The sequence below is a fragment of the Acinonyx jubatus genome, chromosome A2 (genome assembly GCF_027475565.1).
Source record: "Acinonyx jubatus isolate Ajub_Pintada_27869175 chromosome A2, VMU_Ajub_asm_v1.0, whole genome shotgun sequence".
NCBI lineage: Eukaryota > Metazoa > Chordata > Mammalia > Carnivora > Felidae > Acinonyx > Acinonyx jubatus.
This window is the reverse complement of record NC_069383.1, coordinates 59,932,734-59,957,188: the sequence shown is the minus strand read 5'-3', so window position 1 is coordinate 59,957,188 and position 24,455 is coordinate 59,932,734. Positions and strand designations below refer to the sequence as shown.

The 24,455-nt window shown below is 34.5% G+C and overlaps 1 protein-coding gene across 9 annotated transcripts in view; it reads right to left on the bottom strand.

Annotated features, from left to right (window-relative positions):
• The window catches only part of AGMO (alkylglycerol monooxygenase), a 383,176-nt gene that overhangs the window by 265,784 nt on the left and 92,937 nt on the right, over positions 1–24,455 (bottom strand). The gene's annotated exons all lie outside the window — the stretch shown is intronic.

The following is a 24,455-nucleotide window of genomic DNA, read 5'->3' as shown; positions in this document are numbered from 1 at the left end:
GAAGCTCCACATCAGGCTCTGTGTTGACAGCTCAGAGCCTGGAGGCTGCTTCAGATTCTGTCTCTGTCTCTCTCTCTCTGCCCCTCCCCTGCTCGCACATTATCTCTCTCTCTCTCTCAAATATAAATAAACATTAAAAAAATTTTAAAATTAAAAATTAAAATATATTTAAATTGCTAACTTCCTAAATACATGAGTCCATTCTTGCCCTGAAAACTATGAAAACCAATTAGAAAATTCACTATTTTATTTAAACATGTTTCATAATCACATTTTTTATTTTACATTCATGCTCTTTTGACAAATGATGTCAGACATTTTGAGAAAAAAGGTAGGTAAAATGGGCATGGCTTTCGAAAGCAATATTTAGAGCCCTTAAAAATATTTGAAAACATTTAGAAATTCTTGGAATGTCAGTAACAACTAAATTATATTTTCACCTACAATATGATTAGAACAGACACAGGAAATGGTACTTCAGCTTCTGGGAATGACCTAACAAATTAAAAATCTTAAAAAAAGTAAACAAGAATTCAGAATTAAGTCTTCCATAGTTTCTGTCTTCAATGATACGTGTATAATTTTTCCCTACATCTATTTAGAATGAAGCTCTGTTTCTAAAAAGGAAAGGAAATGGCATCTTTTATTACTGGCCCAGAAGCAGAGAGAGCAAGGTATAAAAGCCGTTAAGTTTATTGAAATGTGCAACGTATTTTCCCAAACTTTTCAAAAGCTATTCAACCTGATCTTTAGCTTAACAAAAAACAGAATGTAGTTTTTGAATATTATATTCCTAGTGAATCTCTTCAGCGTTGGTTATTAAAAATGTGCTTTGGAATTGTAGTTTCCCAGGGAAATTATTTAAAAAAAATAGTTTTGACTCTTTGATCATTACAATATGTACTGGAGAGCCAGAAACCATATTGCAAAAGAAGAATTTTGCTTTGTTTTGTTTTGCTTTTCCAGGGAAACATACTAGGGGACAGTTGACCTGTGTCATACTCTTTATCTTCATGGTAATATTTAAAAATGACTTTAAGCAATCAGACTCAATAAATTTTAAATAGGCCAATTCTTGACATTAGCATTGGTCATATAACATAGACCTTGTTTTATCATCTATGTGGCAAATCATGGGAAAATATTGAGCTTTGATCTAACCCTAGAAAATCATTAAGGTTCATATCACACATTTCATTTAAGTCACAAAGCACCTAATAGTGTTGAACAATTAGTAGGTACTTAGTACATATTTAAAGAATCATAAATTCTCTCAAGACAGTTTAGAACTACCAGAAAGACTATATCTTTGACCTAATTGTGCCCAACAATAGATAAACAGAAACATTCTATTGTCACCTTTATACTATATGTAAACAATAGAAATATAATTTGCACTAATAACTTGTTATTTAAAAAAATCAATAGAAAAAATAACAATATTTGATAAACTGATTACGTGTTGAGTGGTTTTATTAAAGATAAAGATTTCTATTCAAATAGAACAGTTTGGAAAATGAAACATAAACAATTTATCCTTCTTTTCATTTGTAATAACTAATAAAAAGATTCCAACAAAGTACATACTATGTACTATGTCCTCACATTGTGAAATTGTGAACTCTGCTATAAAAAGTGTGGTCTCTAATTTTTAATGATTGTTTTTGAGTAGGAGAGGCCCTTGAACATATTCAACATAAATAACTGAAAAACATTACTTTCATAATGGCCATAACAATAAAGTAATCAATATTTATTACAAGATTTGTAAAATCATGAGGAAACTTTTATTGGTTAAAGAAAACCCTAAATAATGATAAAAATTGGTATAACTTTGAGAATTTTCTTTAATGCTGTAGAAAAAGACGACTCTCAAATTAAAACTGTTATTAGAAGCAGTTGAAAGCAAGCAGGAACTGAGGCTGTGCCTTGCAGTCTTGGCTATTGTTGTATTATTGCAAAGTCCCATAGGCAAGCCTCACATGTTCAGTACATCCTGGATCTTTTGATTCTTTTGTCCACCCTCCAACCTGCACGGCCAGAAACCTTCAGCCAGGAAAGATTTATGGAGCTCCCACTAACAAGGTCAACCCTGTTTTATCACCAGAGGCCTTCTTCATAAAAATAATAACATCCATCTACAGCTCTGTTGGGCCAATTCTCTTGGCACTAACATTTTGTGTTTATCTTAACAACGAGTGCACACTCAAAGCCCCTAGTTGCAATGAGCACCGTCATCAATTCTACTGGGCACAGTAGCCCAGACTCCTGTGGTCTGTCAACCTGATGTCATCTAAGGTAACAAATCGGTCAATGTGTCTGTACACTTTAAAAGGTTGATAGGGTTTGCATTTTGAGATTAAGATAGTGAATTTTAAGAAGAATAATTTGCAACAAAGGTAAACATATTCCAACAGAATCATGAGTAAATAACTCCAAAACACAATGGAGATCAATTAAAATACTACAAAACTCTGAATTGAAAAAACGTCTAATTTGAGAACACCTATCAATAAGTTATTAAAATGTAATATTTGTTCTGCTTTTAGGAGTCTTCCCAAAGCTATTTAAAAATATCAGATTGATATAAAAACAGACCCCTGAGTTGTAAACATTACATAATTTTATTCTCCTTTTACCAATTTAGACTTTAGGATATTTTATGAATGAACTAAAGTATTGTTCCTGAAATTTTGATAATTTATTTAAATCATTAATTTTATTTTCTGGTCTTATAAATTTGTAAGGTTTTACAAAATGTTTTGGGATTTCCTTTTGGAAAGGAATGTGCATAAAATCCAAAGAAATGCTCAATATTTTATTGTAATTGCATAAAGTAGTTCTCTCATAAAGATCATTCTTAACAATCTTAGTCCCCTGTGCTGTGATGAGAGAGGCTTTTCATGGGTATTTGGCCAAAGGTTTTTTTCTAGAGTTAATACTCCCACTCTTCTTCCTTAGGTGTCTTGGGATTTTTAACATCCGCAATACAGACAGGAACTTGGTTTTATGCCTCAAGAAAAGAATGGATCTTTTTTCATATAATAATCTGCAGTGCAATTACCAATGAAAAAGTAATATTGTGCACCATAAACTGAACAATCTGCAAGGAACATTTTAGTAATAGACAATTCTAAATGCAGAGGCCATAAGGAATTTAAATCAAGTGAAGAAGGAAATCAATACAAGAAAATAAAAAAAAATAACTCACCATTTCACATACAAAATAAGTTACAGGGGGAAATACAGAATACCTATTGTCTGCATAAACCTTGAGCTCATCAGAAACCCGTGTTTTAAAAAAGTCTTATAATTTAAAAATTGAATATTATAAAATGCTTGAGGTCATTAAGTAACCAGCGATACAGGTGAAATTGGTCATCAATATAGCCTAGCTCAAGAATCAATATTTTGGTAAGAATATAATTTACCATTAGGATTTTGTTAGGTGAAGGCGTAGAAGAGAGTCCTAATGGTTTATCATCTATAATTCTGAGGATTCTAATCTGCTCAACTTTATAATTAGGGGGTATTGCATTTATTTGCCGCTTTATTAATTTCTCAGTCCATTAATCAACAAAGACATGTCAAACAATGCCTGTATGTTTGATGCCTGTATGAAAATACAGGGATGATGGATAAAACATCCCTACCAACCAGTACCTTGTGGTTTAGTGGGGAACAAACATGTGAGCAAGCAATAATTATTCAAAGTCATTTGTACATATATATATATATATACATATACACATACATATGTATATATATATTTGTATATACATACATATGTATATATATATTTGTGTGTATACATATATGTATATATATTTTTTGTATATATATATGTGTATGTATATATATATATGTGTATATATATATATATATAAAACTATAGAGGGAAGTAGGAGATAAGCAGTGCTTAGGAACAGTGTTGACCCCATGATGATCTTAACACAAATTGCTGACTTAATCTCATACTGGTATTTATTCTATCTTTATATTTATTAAACACTTAAATATAGTACTTATTGTGTGCCATACTACAAAGTAAACACTACATAGAATGTTCCAAAAACTTTAACAATATGAACTCATTTAAGTCACCTCATCATACTGGTAACAAAAACTAAAGTACCATGTCCTAAGGCTACATACGGCAATGCCCAGGATGATATCCCAAAAGCAAAATAGATTATCATATAACACATTTTAAAGATGTGGCATTGATTAGTTCATACAATATTTACACTTCTGTATTTTTGAGGCTCACAAGACATACCAAAGGAAATCTATAAGATGCACACAAAAGACTTTTCTCAGGGTAATTATTTTTTATATATTTGTAGTAAATAGACAATATATAGACCTTCACACAGGACTAACTAGCCATTTTCTAAATCCTAAAATAGGAGAGACTGAAGTCCATTACCTTTCAACTACTTGGGAGAAGGAGAAACACTGTCCTGGCTTCACACTATTTACTCTGGTTAGATCAAAGCTAGAAATACTGGCAGCACAATTCTGGACTAAAGGCTTCATCCCACCAAGACTTTACAAAGTGGCAATAGCAGCAGTGATGGCAGTATTAAAATATACTTATGGAGCATTTCCTGTGTTCTTAAGTGATTTCAAATATGACATCTTATTTGTTTTCATTCTAAGATTGTAAATGCAGCAAGATGTGTTTTTCGTTTCAAGGAAACTGAAACTGTGAACTGAAGTGACTTGCTTAATACACAGCTAGAACCCGACTGTCAAAGAAGTCTAGTCCTTGTTTTACACTCTAGTCCCTGCCAGGTCCTTCTGCTGGGCTACTAAATGCAGATAAATGCAACTTACTGCAAATCATATAGCAGGTCCTTCCGAGGCTCAATACTACGACTACCATTACTCTACTGCCTACCTGTCACCACTATTACTATGACTGAATTCACTTGCTAGTGATGGAAGTGATTGGATTTTCCACAGAAGTTCGGTGGAAGCCAGAAACAAAATCTAGAATTTTCGGTTCCCAAATTGTCTTTAGGTATCCCCAGTGTCCCTCGCAGCTATACCTGATGTCTAATACTACACAATTACCAGCTCAGCGTTCATAATTCCAACATTACAAAGCTCTACGTTTATTTCTCTGACATCCTGTCCTTGTGAAGTGGGGGTTTCATAAAACACCATGGTTAATTCAACGCAGGAGAAGAAATGAGAGTACTGGTATACAATCTGATTTCCAAATTTGAGCAACCGTGCAGTGCGCAACACGCACAATAGCCCATTAGGAAGTAATTGTGGTTGTTTAAGAATGAAATAAATGTTTTCAATTTATATGTCTTATTTTTTCAAATAGATACTAAGTTGTTAGGACATAAATACTTTTAAGTTGACTTGACCGAACTACCTAATAAACAGAACTGATGGATATTTCTCCTAGCCTAGGGATGTTATGAGAAAGCACTGAGACACTAAGCATCATAAGCCAAGAAAGTTTGAGAATTTCTGTTCTAGAATAAATATCTAAATGTCTCAGTAAATGACTTCTTCAGATTCCTTTATTAAGGAAGGGAAATACCTTCACAAAATGAAGAACAGAGGTTATCTTAACTTGATTACATTATTTCCTATTCTTCCATAAAGTAGTAGATGTTGGACTTATGAAAAGCAAAATTATTTTTTTTTCTTTTTACAAAAACAGAATATATTCACATGGTAAAACTTCAATACAAATGTAGTTGCATTGAAGAACAGTCCTTCATTTTTAGTCCCCCATGCTGCCTGAATTTGTTTGAACATGAATACTTCTAGGATTCTTTATGTTCTTTCACATTCAAAGTCTTATAAAATTAAACAATCTTCATAACCTTCTCCTTTTGTTGTTGTCCTCATTGTTTTTAACTAAACCGTAAGTTCACTAAAGGCAGGGACTTTCTATACTTACTTCACCATTATTTGCCCAATACTTATAAAGTGCTTGGGACTTAGTAGGCATGCAATAAATTCATGTTGAATTCATAGGTGAAGGAAGGAAGGGAGGGAGGGAGGGAGAAAAAAAGGGAGGGAGGAAAGGAGGTAAGAAGAAGAGATTGCTGCCACAACTTGCCTTTGTCCTAGTCCTTTTGTAAGTTTTCCTTCTGTTCTTGCTTTGGTTTTGTTTTGGTTTTGTTTTGCCAGCACCTTTACTTTCTATATCTTAAATTTTAGTTTGCTATGTCTTTTTAAGTTTGAAATTTTTGACCTCATCACTTTCTTTTCTTTTAAAAAAATTTTTGTTAACGTTTATTTATTTTTGAGAGAGAGAGGGAGAGCACGAGCAGAGGAGGGGAAGAGAGAGAAGGAGACACAGAATCTGCAGCAGGCTCCAGGCTCTGAGCTGTCAGCACAGAGCCTGATGTGGGCCTCAAACCCACAATCTGTAAGATTATGACCTGAGCTGAAGTTGGTCATTTAACCGATTTAGCCACCCAGGTGCCCCATCACTTATTATGAGTTATTTGGGATGTTTTAGAAGTGTTTGCTATTATAGGCAATGCTGCAATAAATAATTTTCCAATTATTTTTCTAGGATAGATTCTTTTTAAAAATATATATTATTTATTTATTTATTTATTTATTTATTTATTTACTTAGAGCGAGAGAGTGTGCACGCACAAGCAGGGGATGGTAAAGAGAGAATCTCAAGGAGGCTCAGCACTGTCAATGCAGACCACGACGTGGGGCTCTATCTCACGAACTGTGAGATCATGACCTGACCTGATATCAAGAGTCAGATGCTTAACCCACGAGACACCCAGGCACCCCTTCCTAAGATAGATGCTTAACAGTGAAAATTTTGTTTTAGATTTCATGTATAAACATCTGAAGGATCTAGCTTAAGATATTGCTGAATTATTCTAATACAGGTTTGTATCAGAGTTTTATTTACTTTTGGTTCTATGTAACTTCAAGTTTCCTTAAAAATGCAGACAAGGTACATGGAACTCCCATATAAATCTTATCCAAATTCACCATATTTTTTGCATTTTGTCCCATTTGTTTTATTATTCCCTTTCTCTCTCTCTTCTACACACACACACACACACACACACATTAGAGAATATTTTTTGACCATTTGTTAGTAACTTGGAGGCCTCAGGTGCCTTTATTCCTAAATCCTTTCCTGTGTATTTCCTAAGGAAATATTTACTTACGTAATCCCAGTACAATGATCAAGATCAGGACGTGATTTTTTAGATATTAATTTGTAATGTATATTTCTTATTTCCTCTTCAACACTGCACTAAAGCTCTTAAGTTCAATGAATAAGTCCCACAGCACTATATACCTTCAGAATCTGGCCCAGTATATCATGCATAATGGAGACTAAGTAGATATTTCCTGATAACTTAAGGCAAGGAGGATAGGGTTTTCAGGAGGCACTCCTCAACTAGGTTTTATTTGAAAATAGAAGTTTATCAAAATTAAAACATAAGTTCAAGATATTTGAGCACAGCTATTCACAGTCTGAAGCATGTACTAAAACTGAATTTAGTACTAGATCTAGTGCATTAATGGTTGATTACATTCATGCCGTACAATTAAAGTAATTACTTCATTTTAAAATTAATGCACTCTAATATGTTTAATGACTGAAATTAAAATGTGCAATTATAGTATAAATACATGAAATGATGTTGTAGTGTGTTTATACTAATTATCTTGTGTCAGCTGAGACAGCTGTAGTGAACGTTTGCACCAGTGCCCAGGGAAGCTGTTCACAGTCCACCTAGCAGATGTGCTCCTGGACCAAGGGCCATGACCAAGAAACCACTCGCTGTGGTTCAGGGCTTGTGAGCAGAGAAAATGCTGCCTTTTTCTTCATTACTCTTGATAATTAAGATAAATGAGTAGCTTGTTTATAGAAAAAGCCTAATCCAGGAATATCCTCTTAAGTATTATGTAAAAGATCTTAAGAGCTGCATTTTATACAGGCGTAGACTTGCAGCCACAACTAGCCAAATCAAATAGTGTCCTGAAAACACTGTCCTATTGATACAGTCATTCTTACAAGTCTATTAACCAATATTGGCAAGTTGGATGAACAGGGGGCCTGTGCTTGAGACTTTTAAGACTATCACCTTAAATTCCAGGACTCAGAAGGTTCTGGTTACCCACCTAGATTTGCAAATCCCCCTCTTCTTCTCAGACTTACTTAGGTTTGGCAGTACCAATAGGATTTGGCACTCTTCCAAGTACTACCCCTTCTCCTTCATGTTTACGCTCTAACGTATTTTAGAGATAACGTAGCCCATATGTTTCTGATAACTTTGGCCTTATGTCATCAAAATTTTGTTTGCTTAGAATTATTTGAAGCCCAAGATGTCTTAGCAAACAAGATCTTACATCATTTCTCTTTAAATGGAAGAGTGGATTTTTGTAGGCCTCACAACAGCCACTGAGGGGGAAAATGGTTTTGATTTGAACTTCCTATAGCTCATAGCTTCCCATACTTCTACTTTTAAATGCATCTAGTCGGCTTGGGATGCTATAAGAAAGTACCATAGACTGGGCATCTTAAACAAGAGACATTTATTTCTCATAATCCCAGAGGCTGGGATGTCCAAGATCAAGGTCCTGGCAGATTCAGAGATTCGTGAAGACCTTCTTCCTTGCTTGTAGACAGCTTTCTTCTCACTTTGTGCTTACATGGTTTTTCCTGGGTGCATGTACATGGAGGAGGAGAAAGAGAAGGGTCCCTCTCTACCTCTTACAGACTTTAATCCCATGATAAGTTCCCTACCCTTGAGACCTAACATAAATCTAATTACCTCCCAAAGGCTCCACCTCAAAATACTATCACATTAGGTATTAGAGTTTCAGCATATAAATTTGGGGTGGAGCAACAACATTCAGTCCATGATATCCACAATGCACTAAAAACGCACTAAAGAATCAATACTATTAGATATTGTCTTGCACAGCCCGGGCAACAATGCAAATATCATTACACTCATCCTAAGGGTGAGTGGAAGGACTTCAGCTCCCATGTGATCATACTGCTATCTCAAGAGGGTAATAACATGGGCAGTGAGAAAAACATTTGACAAAGAAAAACTGAGATATGCCTGATCAGCATTCCCTCAGTGCTACCACTGGAGAAATGATTGGCTTTCCACATCAGCCTTATAGGACATATTGAGAGTCAAAGTCAACAAAATGACAAATTAACATGTTTCAGATAGAGATTCTCTTAAGAGCAAAGGAAAGGAATGCTTACTGTCTGTCATAAAAGACATGGGTGTGGGGCACCTGGGTGGCTCAGTTGGTAGAGCCTCTGACTTTTGGTTTTGGCTCAGGCCATGATCTCATGGTTCATGAGTTCGAGCCCCACATCAGACTCTGCGCTAGCTATCCATGTGGAGCCTGCTTGGGATTTTCTCACTCCCTTGTCTCTCTGTCCCTATCCTGCTCATGCTCTCTCTCTCAAGATAAATATAAAAATTAATTAATTAATTAGAAAAAAAAAAAGACATGAGTGTCCTAAGATCAAGGAGTTTGTCCTATAATGGAACCCACTGTTAGGTCTGATGTCACCCTACTCAATCTTCCTGTTGCCTTGCAGGAATAGAGGCTCAAGAAACCAGTGAAAAAGCTGGTATTATGCCTAATGCAATTGCTGTGAGAAGGATGAACAAATGGGTGGATATGTGATCAAGCAAATTGTAACAAGAAGTCAATTGTAGGAACTAGGTGGTGGCTGAAAGGTTATGTGGATGTTCACTGAAATTCTTTCAATTTTTTCAGTTGACTGAAAATATGCTTAATAAAATATTTGTTAAATATTTTTTTAATCCCACTTCAAAATTAGTAGTAGCTTGAGACTTCAATGAACTTAGCAAGACACATTTCAGTTACCTTGGCCTTTGTGTAATACTCATTATTTACAGTCACTCTCTTTTATCATGTTCCCAGTTACCCCAAACCTCACTAGGATTTCTTTAAGGCCTTCTGTCCTGCATAATGTCCCTAGCCATAAACCTATTTATTTCTCTACTCTCAAACCTTATCTATGTTATATTCCATTTTTGCCCAGCTCTTTGCTAGCTGTAATATCTGGAATGAACCTGAGAGAAAGCATCTAACCTGTACTCAAGAGGAAAGGATAACAAACTCTATGTCAGAGAACCTTAGTAATCCTGCTTATTTGGCAAATAGCCCCTGTTTATTGAGCACAGAGTTGTTTAGTAAAATAATTTTAACACATTTATTCCTCACAACAACACTACTATTCCTATTTTAGGGATGAGAAAAGGTGAATCAGAAAAGTTAAGTATCTTGCTCATGGTTGCATGACATAGCAAGATTTGAACCATGACCTGGCAGACTTCAAAGCCTCAAACTGTAACTGCTTGTTTGTATTGTCTTCCAACCGTCCTTACATCTTTGAGTCTTTGTTTGTACAACTATTCGATTTTACATGGATTTGTTTTTAACATGAAATAAAAACAGAGTTAAGTAAGTACATTTAAAATATTAAAGGACTCTATAAATGCAGGTATAAATATTACCAAGATGTAAAGAATCTCTGAACTGGTTTTGACAAGTGAAATAAGGCCTCATATCTCATGAAAGGAAAGCCTCAGAAAATGTATCCTTATTTAACCATTAGACATCCATTCCTTTGGCAATTCCAAATACTGGGAGCACACACACACATTGAGTTATAATAACTCTAAAGCTCACAACTATTAGATTCTTTTTAAAACCATGTCTTGATAATGGAGAGAAATCATGAAGACACAGAACACTTATAATAATACAGAGAAGCCAGAAGAATTCCAATAAAAACATCTTTGCCCCAGTCATAATAACACTGTCTTGTGACTCATCTTACTTGTGAATCCCAATATATTCTGCTTCCAACCGTGGGGCAAATTCAATTTAACAGAGGAATATAAAGATTATAGTTACTTAACTCAGTGCTACCCCAAATTTAAAGTCTATCAGAGTCAGCATTTAACACAAACAAAAAAATATTCTCAGGTTTTGGATCCATCTCTAGGAGATTCTTACAGAGGGAACTGGTGGCACGTGAGCAGCCATCTTTAGAAACTTTACAAAGAGATTTTGATAAATAGTATATTTAAAGACCAGTGCCTTAATCAAAGGGAACATGTTTCAAAACAATTTTTTTTTCTGGATACCATATCATATTTGGTAGGAGAAATACTTGGTGGTAAGAAGATGCTTCGAGTTATACTATGTATGCTGTTTTCCCCTCCACACACTTAGTCTAGGTAGAAAATGTACTTGGTTACCCTCAGTGAATTAGATCACGCTAATTAAACATAATATATTAAAAGCTTATAGAGACTATTAATTTGGCCATCTAAATGTTAATTTTTCCTACTGTTACAAATATATGTGTGTGTGTGTGTGTGTGTGTGTGTATATATGTGTATATATATATATACACACACACATATATATATATATATATATAGTGTCCAGAAAAGATCATTTAAAAAAAATAGTTAAGATTTCTTAGCAGTCAAAAAATAAGTTGTTATAACTTCTTCCTTGCACAAGTTTTTCTCTGGTGGAAAAATGTAATAGTGATAATTTACTTTGTATATTAAGAAAAAAGGGTATTCAATGGTTTTGAGTGTAACTAATTTTTGCATCAGAAAACTGATGAATGCCTGTTTTTGGAGACATTATTCTGCTTATTTATATTGTTTAAGTCACTTGTATACATAGAGGAAGCAAAGAATGACTTTTCCATGCTTATGTTTCTGCAGTTTGTTACAGATGAAAAATAGTTTAATTTTGTGTGCTCAGAATAAAAGAGGTTAGAAGGTTACAAATCATGTTTGTATAAGGTATTACAGCATCTCTCCAGTCAATTGGAAAATTAAACTTACTGATGCATTGGCCAAATCAAAACAATGTGCTTATATTTTTTCCTCTAGAAGACTTCCAGCCCAAATAACAATTTGGCTTCCTATTCCTTCACTTAGAAAATACATTTTGATTTACCACAAGTGTCTAATTTAATCAGGGGTACAAACATGTAAAGGGTGTCTGGTTCTTATTTCATTGTGTTTTTGGAATATAAATGAGAAACAGTGAGAAATGTACTTTTTGAAGACATCTACTGTATATTTTCCCAGCACTGTTTATAAATTTCAAACTCTTTTGCCATAGTTATCTAAATGGTAAAGTTTTATTTGATAACTAAATAAAAAAATCTGGTTGATAAAAAAGTCACATCATCCTCAAAGAAGATATGAAGTTATATGACTCATGAAGTGTTTAGAGTACAAAACATGACAGTACACAGAGTCACAACCATTGTCCTATTCTTGTGCATAAATATGAGTAACACAAAAGCTTTAAGTCATGGTTCTTAGATCTTCTCAAAAAGGATTATTATTCAGTGATCACCTAGGAAGTGATCAATAAAAACTTCAGTGTAACACAGTTGGACCCTTTTTTCTAATCTAGTGGTAAGTTTGAGAACAATGCAAACGAGGCTTCTATTCCACTGCAGCTCTTTTCTATAACAGAGCTTACTCCAGGATCTCCCTTTATGTGTGTCCTGTGTCCTCTGTGTTGCAAACATAAAGTGAATGCTGGCAAGTACATGTGCTTAAAAAAAAAAAAAAGTCACAGTATACAGAATTGCTTATTCTATCAACAAGAGCTGCTCCAAATAGGTTTCTATGCCATTAAAATTACACTGAAATACTATTTCCACCTACCAGATGGACTAATATTTAGAAGTTTGACAATGCACTCTTTTTGGAGAAGCTACGGAGAACTGGTGTTCTCAGACGAGGCAGATGAGTATACAAAATGGATCAACGACACTGTAATGGAATTTTGCAATAACCATCAAACACACATATTCTTTTTCCCTTTGTGGTCCCTTTAAAAAAACTATCTTAGATATATACTGCCAAAAAATAACAAAGAATATATGGACATATATATTGTTGCCAAAACTGAGATAATCCAAATGTCCAACGATAGTGAACTGCCTGAATAAACCATGATACACAACACAATGTATTATGCAACTAGGATTGAACAAATCAAATCTCCGTAAGCTTCTTCAAACTGATCTCCGTGATATACTATTAAATGAAAAATTTTACAAAATTATATCTATTGTACACAATTTTTACGAAGAAAAAGGGAAGAGATTATGATTACATGTGCACATATATATATTGTGTGTATACACACATGCACAATTTTTCCCCAAAAGGAGCAACTGACTTTTGAAATAAGAATCAATAAAAATGCTTAGGTACATGGAGAAGGTAAACATGGGGTGTATGAACGCAAATTCCCTCAGAATATATGCCTTATAGTTTTGATTTTAGATGCAGATGTTTTATCTAAGTAAGAAACATGTTGAAAATTTAAAAAAACAAAGCTTAGAAATTGAAAATAATTAACAATAATGAACTGAACTTCCTGTTAATGGAATATCAAAAAAGCCTTATTCCTAGTTATTCTAAACAAAATATTTTTAGAGTCTATCCCTAGTAGGACATATCCAAAGGACAAAAAAGAGCCACAAAGTAGTTTAAAACTGCTAAAGATTATATTACTTTGTTTCTACAGAGAATATAGTAGGTAAGTAATTACTTTAATGTCATTAAGAACCAAAATTTTCATTATAAATAAAACATATTTAAAAAAACATAATCCAAGAAGTAAAAATGCTACATTTATTTTTATTTTCAAGTATAAGTTTATATATTTGTATATGTGTGTTACTTTTTATTTTAATAATATACCAAACTCATAGAAAATGGAAAGTATAGGACAAGGAAATCCCATAAACTTTTTACCATTCCCCATATTTCTTTTTTTAAAGAAAAAAGTACTTCATAGTTCTGTCCACTAAAATGGTCCCTAAGCAATGACACTCTTCTAGCAATGAATATCCTAGCACCTGGACTGTGTATGATACCTATATACCATTTCCTAAAATTAATCAGAACTTTTTAAAGAAATAGCTAATACCTAATTCCAGGTTTGGGTTAGAAAATGTACATGATGAAACTAGGACAGCTTATCTTGTCTAAAAACAAAAAGGTTACCAGACTAACAAGGTCACATCAAAAGGTCATAGGGATATTCAAATATGAAAACAAATGATGAAGCTAGAGGATTTAACACAGCAAATACATTTTTGAAAACTCATAAAGCCAAGATCTTATTATGATATTCCAAAAGCACAATATACTCATAGATCATCTTTGCTAAGATATCAATGCATTAATTTGAAAATTAACAGAAATGAAACAAGCCTTTACCCTGCCTTTCCTGAACTAAGTAGCTGATTAACTAATTGAATATACAGTGAGGGGAATTTTTTCTTTATAAATATTAAATGCAGGAGAAAGAATATACTTGGAAAATTGACATTTTTCACTGTGGATAAGATCATGAATTAAGAAAGATCTGTCACTAGGTGCTATAATCACTAGATAGACAGTTGGTATGGACCTTCATAATAGATGTGTCTACCTGATATCAGACATGATATGCTAATGTAAGCGTATATAGCACTACCTTGGAAATATCTTTGTCCTTCTCACTCTCCCGAACCTGAACCTAATCAATTCTCTAGATCTAATCGTGGCTTTATGAAATATTACAGTGATGGAAAATAAAAGTTAAATGTCATTAAGAGAATTAAATATGGGCAAGTCTTCAGATTAAAAGATAACAGTCTTTTCAACAGATAAGTGAAAAGAAAAAGAGGGGATTGTTAGATGGATTTTAAAAGATTATAAGACATCTGATGCAAATCTACTATTCGACCTTGTTTAGATTCTAATTCAAACAATCAACTGTTAAAAACAAAAGTGTTCACTAGATGCTATGAAGGAATTATAAATTGTCATGTGATGACGGCATTGTTATTATGTTAAAATAAAAGTGTTGCAATTGCAAATAAATATTCACAGTTGAAATACAATGTTTCAGATTGGTTTTACAATATTTCAGGCAAAAAGTATGTGCTTATGATGGGTGAGGTAACAATGGCAGAATGTTGGTAATTTTGAAACTTGGGAATGAGTTTAATGGTAATGGTATTTATTATAGTATCCTTCCGTTTTTGAATATATTTCAAATTTTCCATAAAATAAAATTAATAATAATAATGAAATTCTGTGTCTAATAACTCAGTTACGTTAATGATGGATTTTAGGTCTAATTAAATTAATAAACAAGAACTCCATTACTGTATCCCACAGAGCAAGATGTGCGATGAAATCACGACACACACAGTGACACTCAGTGCTGTGAGCATTTAGTAGCAGACTTACTGGCATGGGGAGAAGGTATTGGTAACATCTGAGTTTTTAAAATCAAGAATAGACTTAAGGCAGTAATTCTGTGTTTAGTAGGAGGGTGAGTGTAACTGGACAAAGTAGAAAGCATAAGAGAAGAAGACAGGAAAACTCTGTGAAAAGAGGAGTCTGTTAAAATGCAATAATCCAAGAGTAAATAATCCCAAGGGAATACATCAAAATGAACTACAGAAGAACCTAACTGGTTTCAGAAAGCTTTCTTCCCCTGTAAGGGGGTTGGGGGGTGGAGGAGGGTTAATTAAATCTATATTTGGTTACTATTGTAATTAAACTTTGCATTTAAAATAAATTTTGTGAACACTACCCAGCAAGTATAAAATGGGAAGAAAGAACAAGTCAGAGGCAGTAGGATATTTCAAGTTTGTGAAGTTCGCAAATCTAAGCATTTATCAGAATTTGGGTGACAGATTAATCTACTTATCTTCTCTGGGCATGCATTTTCTCAACTGCCAAATGAGGATTTTTAAACCAAATGATCTCTTAAGTGTTTTAGAATTGACATTCTGTGTTAGATGACCAAGTTTATTTTTTCTCACCTCGCCAACATTCCCTGATCTTTTGCACAGTTTCAGACTAGAAGAGTCTGTTTCCAGCCCTTGCCCCTCCTCCTTCATCTCTAAACATTCTTTCACCACTACCTACCCTCAACCCTGACTCACATTCTGGCAGCATGGGTGAATGCCAGAAGCAGGACGCTGGGAAGCAATTTATAATTATATATACTTCTGCTGTCACCCTGGAGAGAAAGACAATTTATAATAAACAATGGACCTCTTAAAATTATCAAAGCAGTGGTCCTCAGCTCACAGGGTCAGTTCTCCAGAGAGTCACTGATGGTTTCAAGGGTCTGGCTAACATTTGCATCCTGTGTTGCCTCCTCATAAAGGTCCCTCTCATCTCTTCTCCTGGATTCTGTAAGGGCCACTCTAGGAAATGCCATGGCAAATTATTCTAACGAATAAATGATGAACTGCAGAAAGGAAGACTTCGGTTTGGCAAGTAAGATGAAAAACAATGGTCCAGATAAGTCGATGTTAGGCAGGTAGAAACAAAAATGTGGAGAGCAAATCAAGCTAATATACTGGGAGAAACAGGACATCATTTTCTTTTTTCATTTAGTCACTACTGGGCAGGACAAGGTAAGCACGATAGAAAAAAAGAACACCAAATTTGATGCCTGAAGATACGTGTTCAAATTGAAATTCTACCATGTGTTAGATTTCTGACTCTGTGCTGGTAATAGAGGTTTAAACGTAGGGACATAAAATGATGATAACAAGAGTAACTTGCCTCACAGGCCTTCCTTTTCCTATCCACACCAGTGAGTGTCTTATACCCACCATTGAATTGAGGCACTGATTCAGAAACCCAGACAAATCACAGCCACAATGACCTCCTACTTCTGAGTCACTCATTTATTTTCTCAATTACTTTTTCATTCAGTTCTCTGAGGCAGGTTGGAAGGTGTATTTGTTAATCTGGGAAGGAGACCATTGACAACCAAATTGCTGGTGCTTGACATCCACTGGGTCATTTACTGCTCATACGACCTTGAAAGGAAGTTTTATCATCATGACTTTACAGATGAAGAAAGTAAGATAAAAGAAGTTAAATTACCCTTAGCACATAATTGTTAAGTGACAGAGCAGGGATTTGAAGCCAGACTCACTTATTCTATCTAATATTTACAGATTTAATAGTTAATATATTTTTCAAGAATTATGTCACTCAAATGTTGTATCTGAATATCAGTGAAATAGACTTGCAATTAGAAGAAAACGTTTTTGATTTATACATGAATCAGGGCAAGCAAGAAATGTAAACAGTGATTAGCAGTCTGACAACATCACAAAAATTTCTCTAAAATCAGCGATAGCAGATGAATCACATTTCTTGTCCCCATGTCAAAAAACTTTTTAAAAACTATATTACATTTTCCTTGTTAATAAATAAAATAAGCATACTTTTATTTCCCACATTACAAAGGGAGATTGGCTCTTTGTAGTCTGAAAAATCATGCTTTCCTTCTGTTTTCCTCCCCCAAAGCAATCATAGAGGCAATTTACACAGTTTGTGTAAAAGCCATCTTTTCTTTCTAGAAGAAATTTAGGCATCTATCTGAATACCAGCAGAGGGAGTGGGGATCTAAAACGGATACGTTTCTGGGAGGAATATAAGAAAACATTTTAAAAGGCAATAGTTATTTTCTGACCCAGCACATAAACTGTAAAAATGATGCTTTTAATGCTTAAATTCTAATGTAAATATCATATCTTCTCCTTCCATAATCAGTTGAATGCATTAAAATTTAGAAAGTTTATAATGATAAATGTGAGAGGGAAAAATTAGTATTACTACTTTCCAAGGAACATATGATATGTTCTACCCTGGGCTTTTCTGATGGTTTCTGCAGTGCCACGTGTTAAGAAGGAAGGCTTTAATCTGTAAAGATGAATTTCAACCTCAAAACCCCCACTGATTTTAATGGGAGTGACACAGCTAACATGTCACAACAGACTTTGGAAAGGTACCCCTGAGTGTCCAATTATTTTAAGTGCTTTTCCTATTCACTGTCGCTCAACTGATCATAGTGGATTTATTTGGCAATAACATTCCTCTGACATGAACTTCCGGAAGAATCGCTCCATAATTCAACCCTAGTTAATGTTGTCTTAAAAATTAAGTGTTTCCGTGAGTTTTAAATAGATAACAGTACTTTCTAACAACTACGTTCTTAGATACAATTTTATTACTTAGGGTGAAAAAAATCTGGCAAGAAAGATTTTCCTTTTTTAGTTAAAATGGAAAAAAAAAAAGGCTAAGAGAAAACATCCTATCATAGGTCCCAGAAAAAAGTCCCCAACCTGGAACTGGAGATACAAGTATTTTCAAAATTACCTTAAAAAATGCAAAGTACTCAGTTCAATATTCATCTATTAAAAAAAATTACTGAGTGTTTAGCATTAGTAAGCATTCCTTCTTCTCTCAAGTGGCTTTTCTAGGATTATTGTGTGTTCCAAGTCCTCAATTTTATAATGCCAATTCTAATTTCAAGATTATTAGATAAGACACTAATTCGGTTCCCCAAGTATGATCCCCAATGGGCACAGAGCTGTATCTGTTGGTTATCCATGCTTCACATCAAACCCCCTGCTGCTAAACTGCTACAGTGTGTCATGTCATAATGAAGATAGCAGTGACTAGAATCCTTCATTATACTCAGAGAGAAAGTGTCTATTTAAAGTAACTGGAGAAAAGGCTGTTTACTTTTCTTTTTGTTCTTCTCAAGGTCATTAGGATTTATGAGCAGTGGAGAGGATAGGCCACACAATCAAGCTAGAGGAAGATACAGACCTGGCGTTCATATAAGATAATATAAAGCTAACATGTGTTTTGTCTGATTGAAATGCAATCAACAATTTAGAATTTGTAGGTATCGTTGCTTACCCAAGGCTATAGCTAAAACTACTCTCTGCCATTTCACCCAAGTGGGCAGATGCTATTTCTATATTGCCTGAATCAACCCCAGGACCATGTAATTCTTCCTTCCAATTAGCTTCTTACGGTACTAAAATAAACAAAAACAGGAATCAGGCAGCTGCTTGTGCTACACAGTTGTAAGAGGTCTTGAATTTTTGTTCCTGGGGATGAGGAGGAGTTCGTATAAATAGAATATAGCTACTTCTGTAAAAATTAACTAATGTTAAATCCCCATGAAGTTGTAACTTTAAAATATTTTGCATCATTCCCATCTCTTCATAATTTTTGGAAATATATTTCTTGGTTAGATAATAACAAAGAGAGTCTAAGAACTCCAAATAGACTCTTTACTTCTGTTTTTAAAGTAGAAAAGTAAAATAAAAATGACTATCAGATGAGCTGTCTGATGACTTTTTAAAGCTTAATAACTTCAGCATGATACAAAATTCAGCATTTTAAAATGAAGTATCCACCTACATACTTGGCAAGTTGCCAAAGTCTAGACTACCACTATGGCAAATTTAGAAAAGAACAGGAAAACACAATTTTAACCTTGTAGAGATCTAAACTGCCTAGAAGGAATATTCATTTTCATTTTTAACTGAGATTTATCTGATTTTTCTTAAATTAAGAAGTCAAATTAATAAATTTACTTGTAAAACCGTTTTGAGTTCAATGACTTGAATTTACCTCAAAACCTCTAAAGAAGAACTGAGTGAAGTTTTAGTACTTGAACATTTACTAGGTGCCAGGAGCTTCATATAAGTGAAACAGGTAATTACTGTTACTTTCTTTGTACAAATGAGGGAACTGAGTCATAAAGAGGTTCAGAAACTTGCCCAAGTGTAGATTCTAAGTGACAGAGCTGGGATTCTAATGCCAGAAGTCATTTTCTAGAGTCTGTGCTGGTAACCAGTCTTGCACTGGCGTCCTGTGATAGTGTGTTTATGACACTACTGTCCCCAGTGGCCACACGACTGGAAAACATATGCGTTATCCCCCGAGAGTTGCTAGGGGACCACAGATAATACCAGGTGGTGTGTTTCCTCCTGTGTTTGTTCTGAAACTTAATTAACTATCTGCTCCTGAGTCTTTGTTTGTGGAACAAATAAAAAACTACAGAGAAGTTTCTCAAGTGATATTTAGTACGAATATCATACCTGAAATAGTTTCCTTCATCTGCATATTTTTTAATTTTTTGAAAATCTTTATTTATTTTTGAGAGAGAAAAAGACAGAACAGGAGTAGGGGAGGAACAGAGAAAGAGGGAGGTACAGAATCTGAAGCAGGCTCTAGGCTCTGAGCTGTCAGCACAAAGCCCGACACAGGTGTCAAGCTCACAAACCGCAAGTTCATGACCTGAGCTGAAGTTGGACGCTTAACCAACTGAGCCACCCAGGTGCCCTTCCTTCCTCTGCATATTATCTCCAATACCCTTGTAGATATAAGAAACTGCTGTAAGAGCATAGGAAATGAAAAATTCAGATAAAAGTGGGAGAAGAAAATAAAGCCAGGACATCTCAGAAAGTACAAAATTATATAATATATACACATACCATATATAATTATATGTAATATGTAATGTTAATATATTATATAAAAACATAACATATAATAAGCATATACTAACATTTAATAAAAAGAAAGAGAGAGTGCTGTGAAGTTGAGACAGCTATTGTAGCAACCCCTTCCACGTAAATTTAAGGAAAACTAATTTCCCATAAAATGAGTAAAAGGACCATGGTCTCACATACCAGAGATTTGACCAGGTCAAAGGAAAGGAAAGGAAATCAAGTTTCTGTTCAGTTTATTAAAATGATGTCTTATTTAAAGAAAAAAAACAAAGAAAAAGGAAAGGAAAAACATATTTAAGACACTCAAGGAAAGAAAATGTGAGCCCAGGATATTATGTGATTTCCAAGTATGAAAGCCAAGGACACACTGTTATCAGCATGCAAAAAGTCAAGAAATATTGTTCCCAGAGGAATCTACTGAAGAACTTCAGAAAACCTTAATGAATGGGGAAACATTGATATAAGGACTGATTGCATGATTATCAGTGCTAACCTCACACAAGAAAAGAGAAAAAAACACAACAGTATGCTCCTCCTGACAATGGAAAACAATACCACTTATAAAACGATCTTGTTCCTAAAACCAAACTTGAATCTTATCCAGCCTTTAGATTCTACCAATAATTCACAGGAATTACAAAGACAAAGGAATATGGTAATCTATACCACTGGGATGAAATCAGCTAACGCAGACAGGCATATATGTGGGAAAGAGAAGCCCAATGCCTTCAACAAATAAATTGCAAGGCACAAAAAAAAAAAAAAAAAGAATGAAAGAAAGAAAAGAAAAAGAGGGGGCACCTGGGTGGCTCAGTCGGTTAAGCATCCGACTTCGGCTCAGGTCACGATCTCGCGGTCCGTGAGTTAGAGCCCCGTGTCGGGCTCTGTGCTGACAGCTCAGAGCCTGGAGCCTGTTTCAGATTCTGTGTCTCCCTCTCTCTGCCCCTCCCCCATTCGTGCTCTGTCTCTCTCTGTCTCAAAAATAAATAAATGTTAAAAAATTAAAAAAAAAAGAAAAGAAAAAGAGAGATAAGAAGTGGAGCTTATAGTTAAATGAGATTTAACAAAGTAACTTCTGCAAGGTAAGAACTTCATTGCGTCTTTATGAAAAACTAAGCTACAAAAATGTTATCACATTTATAAGAAGATGAGAAGTTTGAACATTGAAGAGATAGCCTGTGATATTAACCAATTCTTTTAAACCATTTTTTATATGTGGCATTGGCCCGGGAAATATACAAAAAAAAGGGGGGGTGAGAAAAGCATGTTCTTTAGATATTATACTAAATTATTAGCAGATCAAATGAATGCAATGATACAATGCCTGGGTCTTGCTTCACACTAATTTTGTGGGTGTGAAAGGGACAGGGTCAGTCAGTCGTAGGTGATGGCTGTTGGGGTGGAGGGTGGGTCCTAGATGCTTATTTTTATCATTCTTAAAAATTCATAACAAAATTAAATGGAAATAAGATAAAGATATTTTCAAACAAATAAAAGTTAGAAGAATTCATTACCTACAGGTCTGTGTGAAAAGTTTCACTGAAAGAGACTTTCAAGAAGGAAACTTAACCCAGATGAGCACACAATAATGCAGGAAGGAAAGAAAATCCTTGGGGAAGGTAAGAAGTGAGTAAATCTATATGAAAACTATTTAAAATAATACTAATTGTCTTATGGGATTGATACATGTAGAATTAAAACACCTGACAAAAGTGAAAAAAGATAGGAGAAGGCTTAATGGAAGTATTCTGTGTTTCTTGCATTATCTGGGAAGCAGTAAAAGCACTAATTTACATTCAGCTATAATGAATCAAGAATGCAAGCTGTCATCTGTAGATGAGGTAGAGTAACCTCCTCTTTGGAAGATATTATAGTAGTTATTTATTTATCTATTTTTATTTTTAAAAAATGGTGTAACTATTGAAATGAATTTAAGGCAGCTGCTTCTTGCAGTAAAAATCCTCTTTTGTCCTGCTAACACATCCCATTAGGAAGTGAGTGTTAACATACATAGGTAACTAAAACTGGATGAAGAGATAAAGAATAGGGAAACAAGACTGAATGCAACCCTGTCCCCAAGGGAAGAGATACAAATGCCAAGGAAAGCCCACCACCAAGAAGGCCAACACAAGACAGCCTGTGAACATCTCATGCAAGAGTAGATTCTTTACACTTCTCAGCCCCCCTCCCATACTAGACTTGACTTAGTACAGTAATGTTTGTTTTTGTAATGGAATAACAAACAAAAATTGATCACATTTTGGCATATTTCTGTTTCCTTATGTCATGTAAATAATGCTTGAAAGTTTAACATAAATATATGTCTCAATATATACTTCCCAGATACATCAGCTTCTTTCAAGAGCAGAGAGGAATAACAAAAGGAAACTTAATCTATAATGCTAAAAATTGACATAACAACCTTTCTTATGAAAGAGTGTCAGTTCTGCATGGAACCAGTACTTATAATCGCACAGTCCTTAACAGTCTGACATTAATCACCTCATTTGTTGAGCCTCAGGATTATCTAATAAGGTAAAAGGAGACAGTTTTATCATTTCTGATTTTTGGATAAGGAAAAGGGGGATTTGAAAGAATAAGTAATTTACTTAAGGGCAAATAGATACTGCTGATTAAGAAAAGGAATTGAACATATAAAATAGGTTAAATAAGTTAAATGGAACTTATTCTGTTGTAGTTTGTGTCATCTATCAGAATGTTGCACACGAAAAAACACAGCAGTTAATGCTCTTTGAAATACTCTTATGCTATCTTCTAAAATAAAATTAGCCAAAGAAAATAGTCAACAAAACTAAAAGGCAGCATACAGAATGGGGGAAAATATTTGCAAATGACATCAGATAAAGGGTTAGTATCCAAAATCTACAAAGAACTTATCAAACTCAACACCCAAAAACCAAATAATCCAGTGAAGAAATGGGCAGAAGACATTAACAGACACCTTTCCAAAGAAGACATCCAAATGGCTAACAGACATATGAAAAGATGCTCAACATCACTCATCATTAGGGAATCCAAATCAAAACCACAGGTGCCTCACACCTGTCAGAATGGCTAAAATCAACAACACAAGAAACAACAGGTATTGGCAAGGATGTGAAGAAAGGGGAACCCTCTTCCACTGTGGATGAGAATACAAACTGGTGCAGCCACTCTGAAGAACAGTATGGAGTATCCTCAAAAAACTAAGAACTATCCTATGATCCAGCAATTGCACTATTAGGTATTTACCCAAAGAATACAAAAATACAGATTTGAAGAGGTACATGCACTGTAATGTGTATAGCAGCATTATCAACAATAGATATTATAATAAATATGGAATATTTATATTTATATTTATATAATATTATAATAAATTATGGAAAGAGCCCAAATGTCCCCTGACTGATGAATGGATAAAGAAGAGGTGGTATGTATGTATGTATATATGTATGTATGTATCATCTATCCATCCATCCATCCATCCATCCAATGGAATATTTCTCAGCCATCAAAAAGAATGAAATCTTGCCATTTGCAACAATGTGGATGGAGCTAGAATATATTATGATAAATGAAATGAATCAGAGAAAGACAAATACCATATTATTTCATTCACATGTGGAATTTAAGAAAGAAAACCAGAGGCGCGCCTGGGTGGCTCAGTTGGTTAAGCTTCCGACTTCTGCTCAGGTCATGATATTGTGGCCCATGAATTTGAGTCCCACATTGGGCTGTGTTCTGACAGCTCAGATCGTGGAGCCTCCTTTGGATTCTGTGTCTCCCTCTCTTTCTGACCCTCCCCCTCTCATGCTCTGTCTCTCTCTCAAAAATAAACAAACATTAAAAAAAAAATCAAATGAGCAAATGGGAAGAGGGGGAAGAGAAGAGTGGGAAACAAACCATAAGAGACTCTTAACAATAAAGAACAAACTGAAGGCTGATGGAGGGAGATGGATGGGAGATGGGCTAGATGGGTGTTGCGTAATGAAGAGCGCACTTGCTGTGATGATCACTGGGTATTGTATGTAAG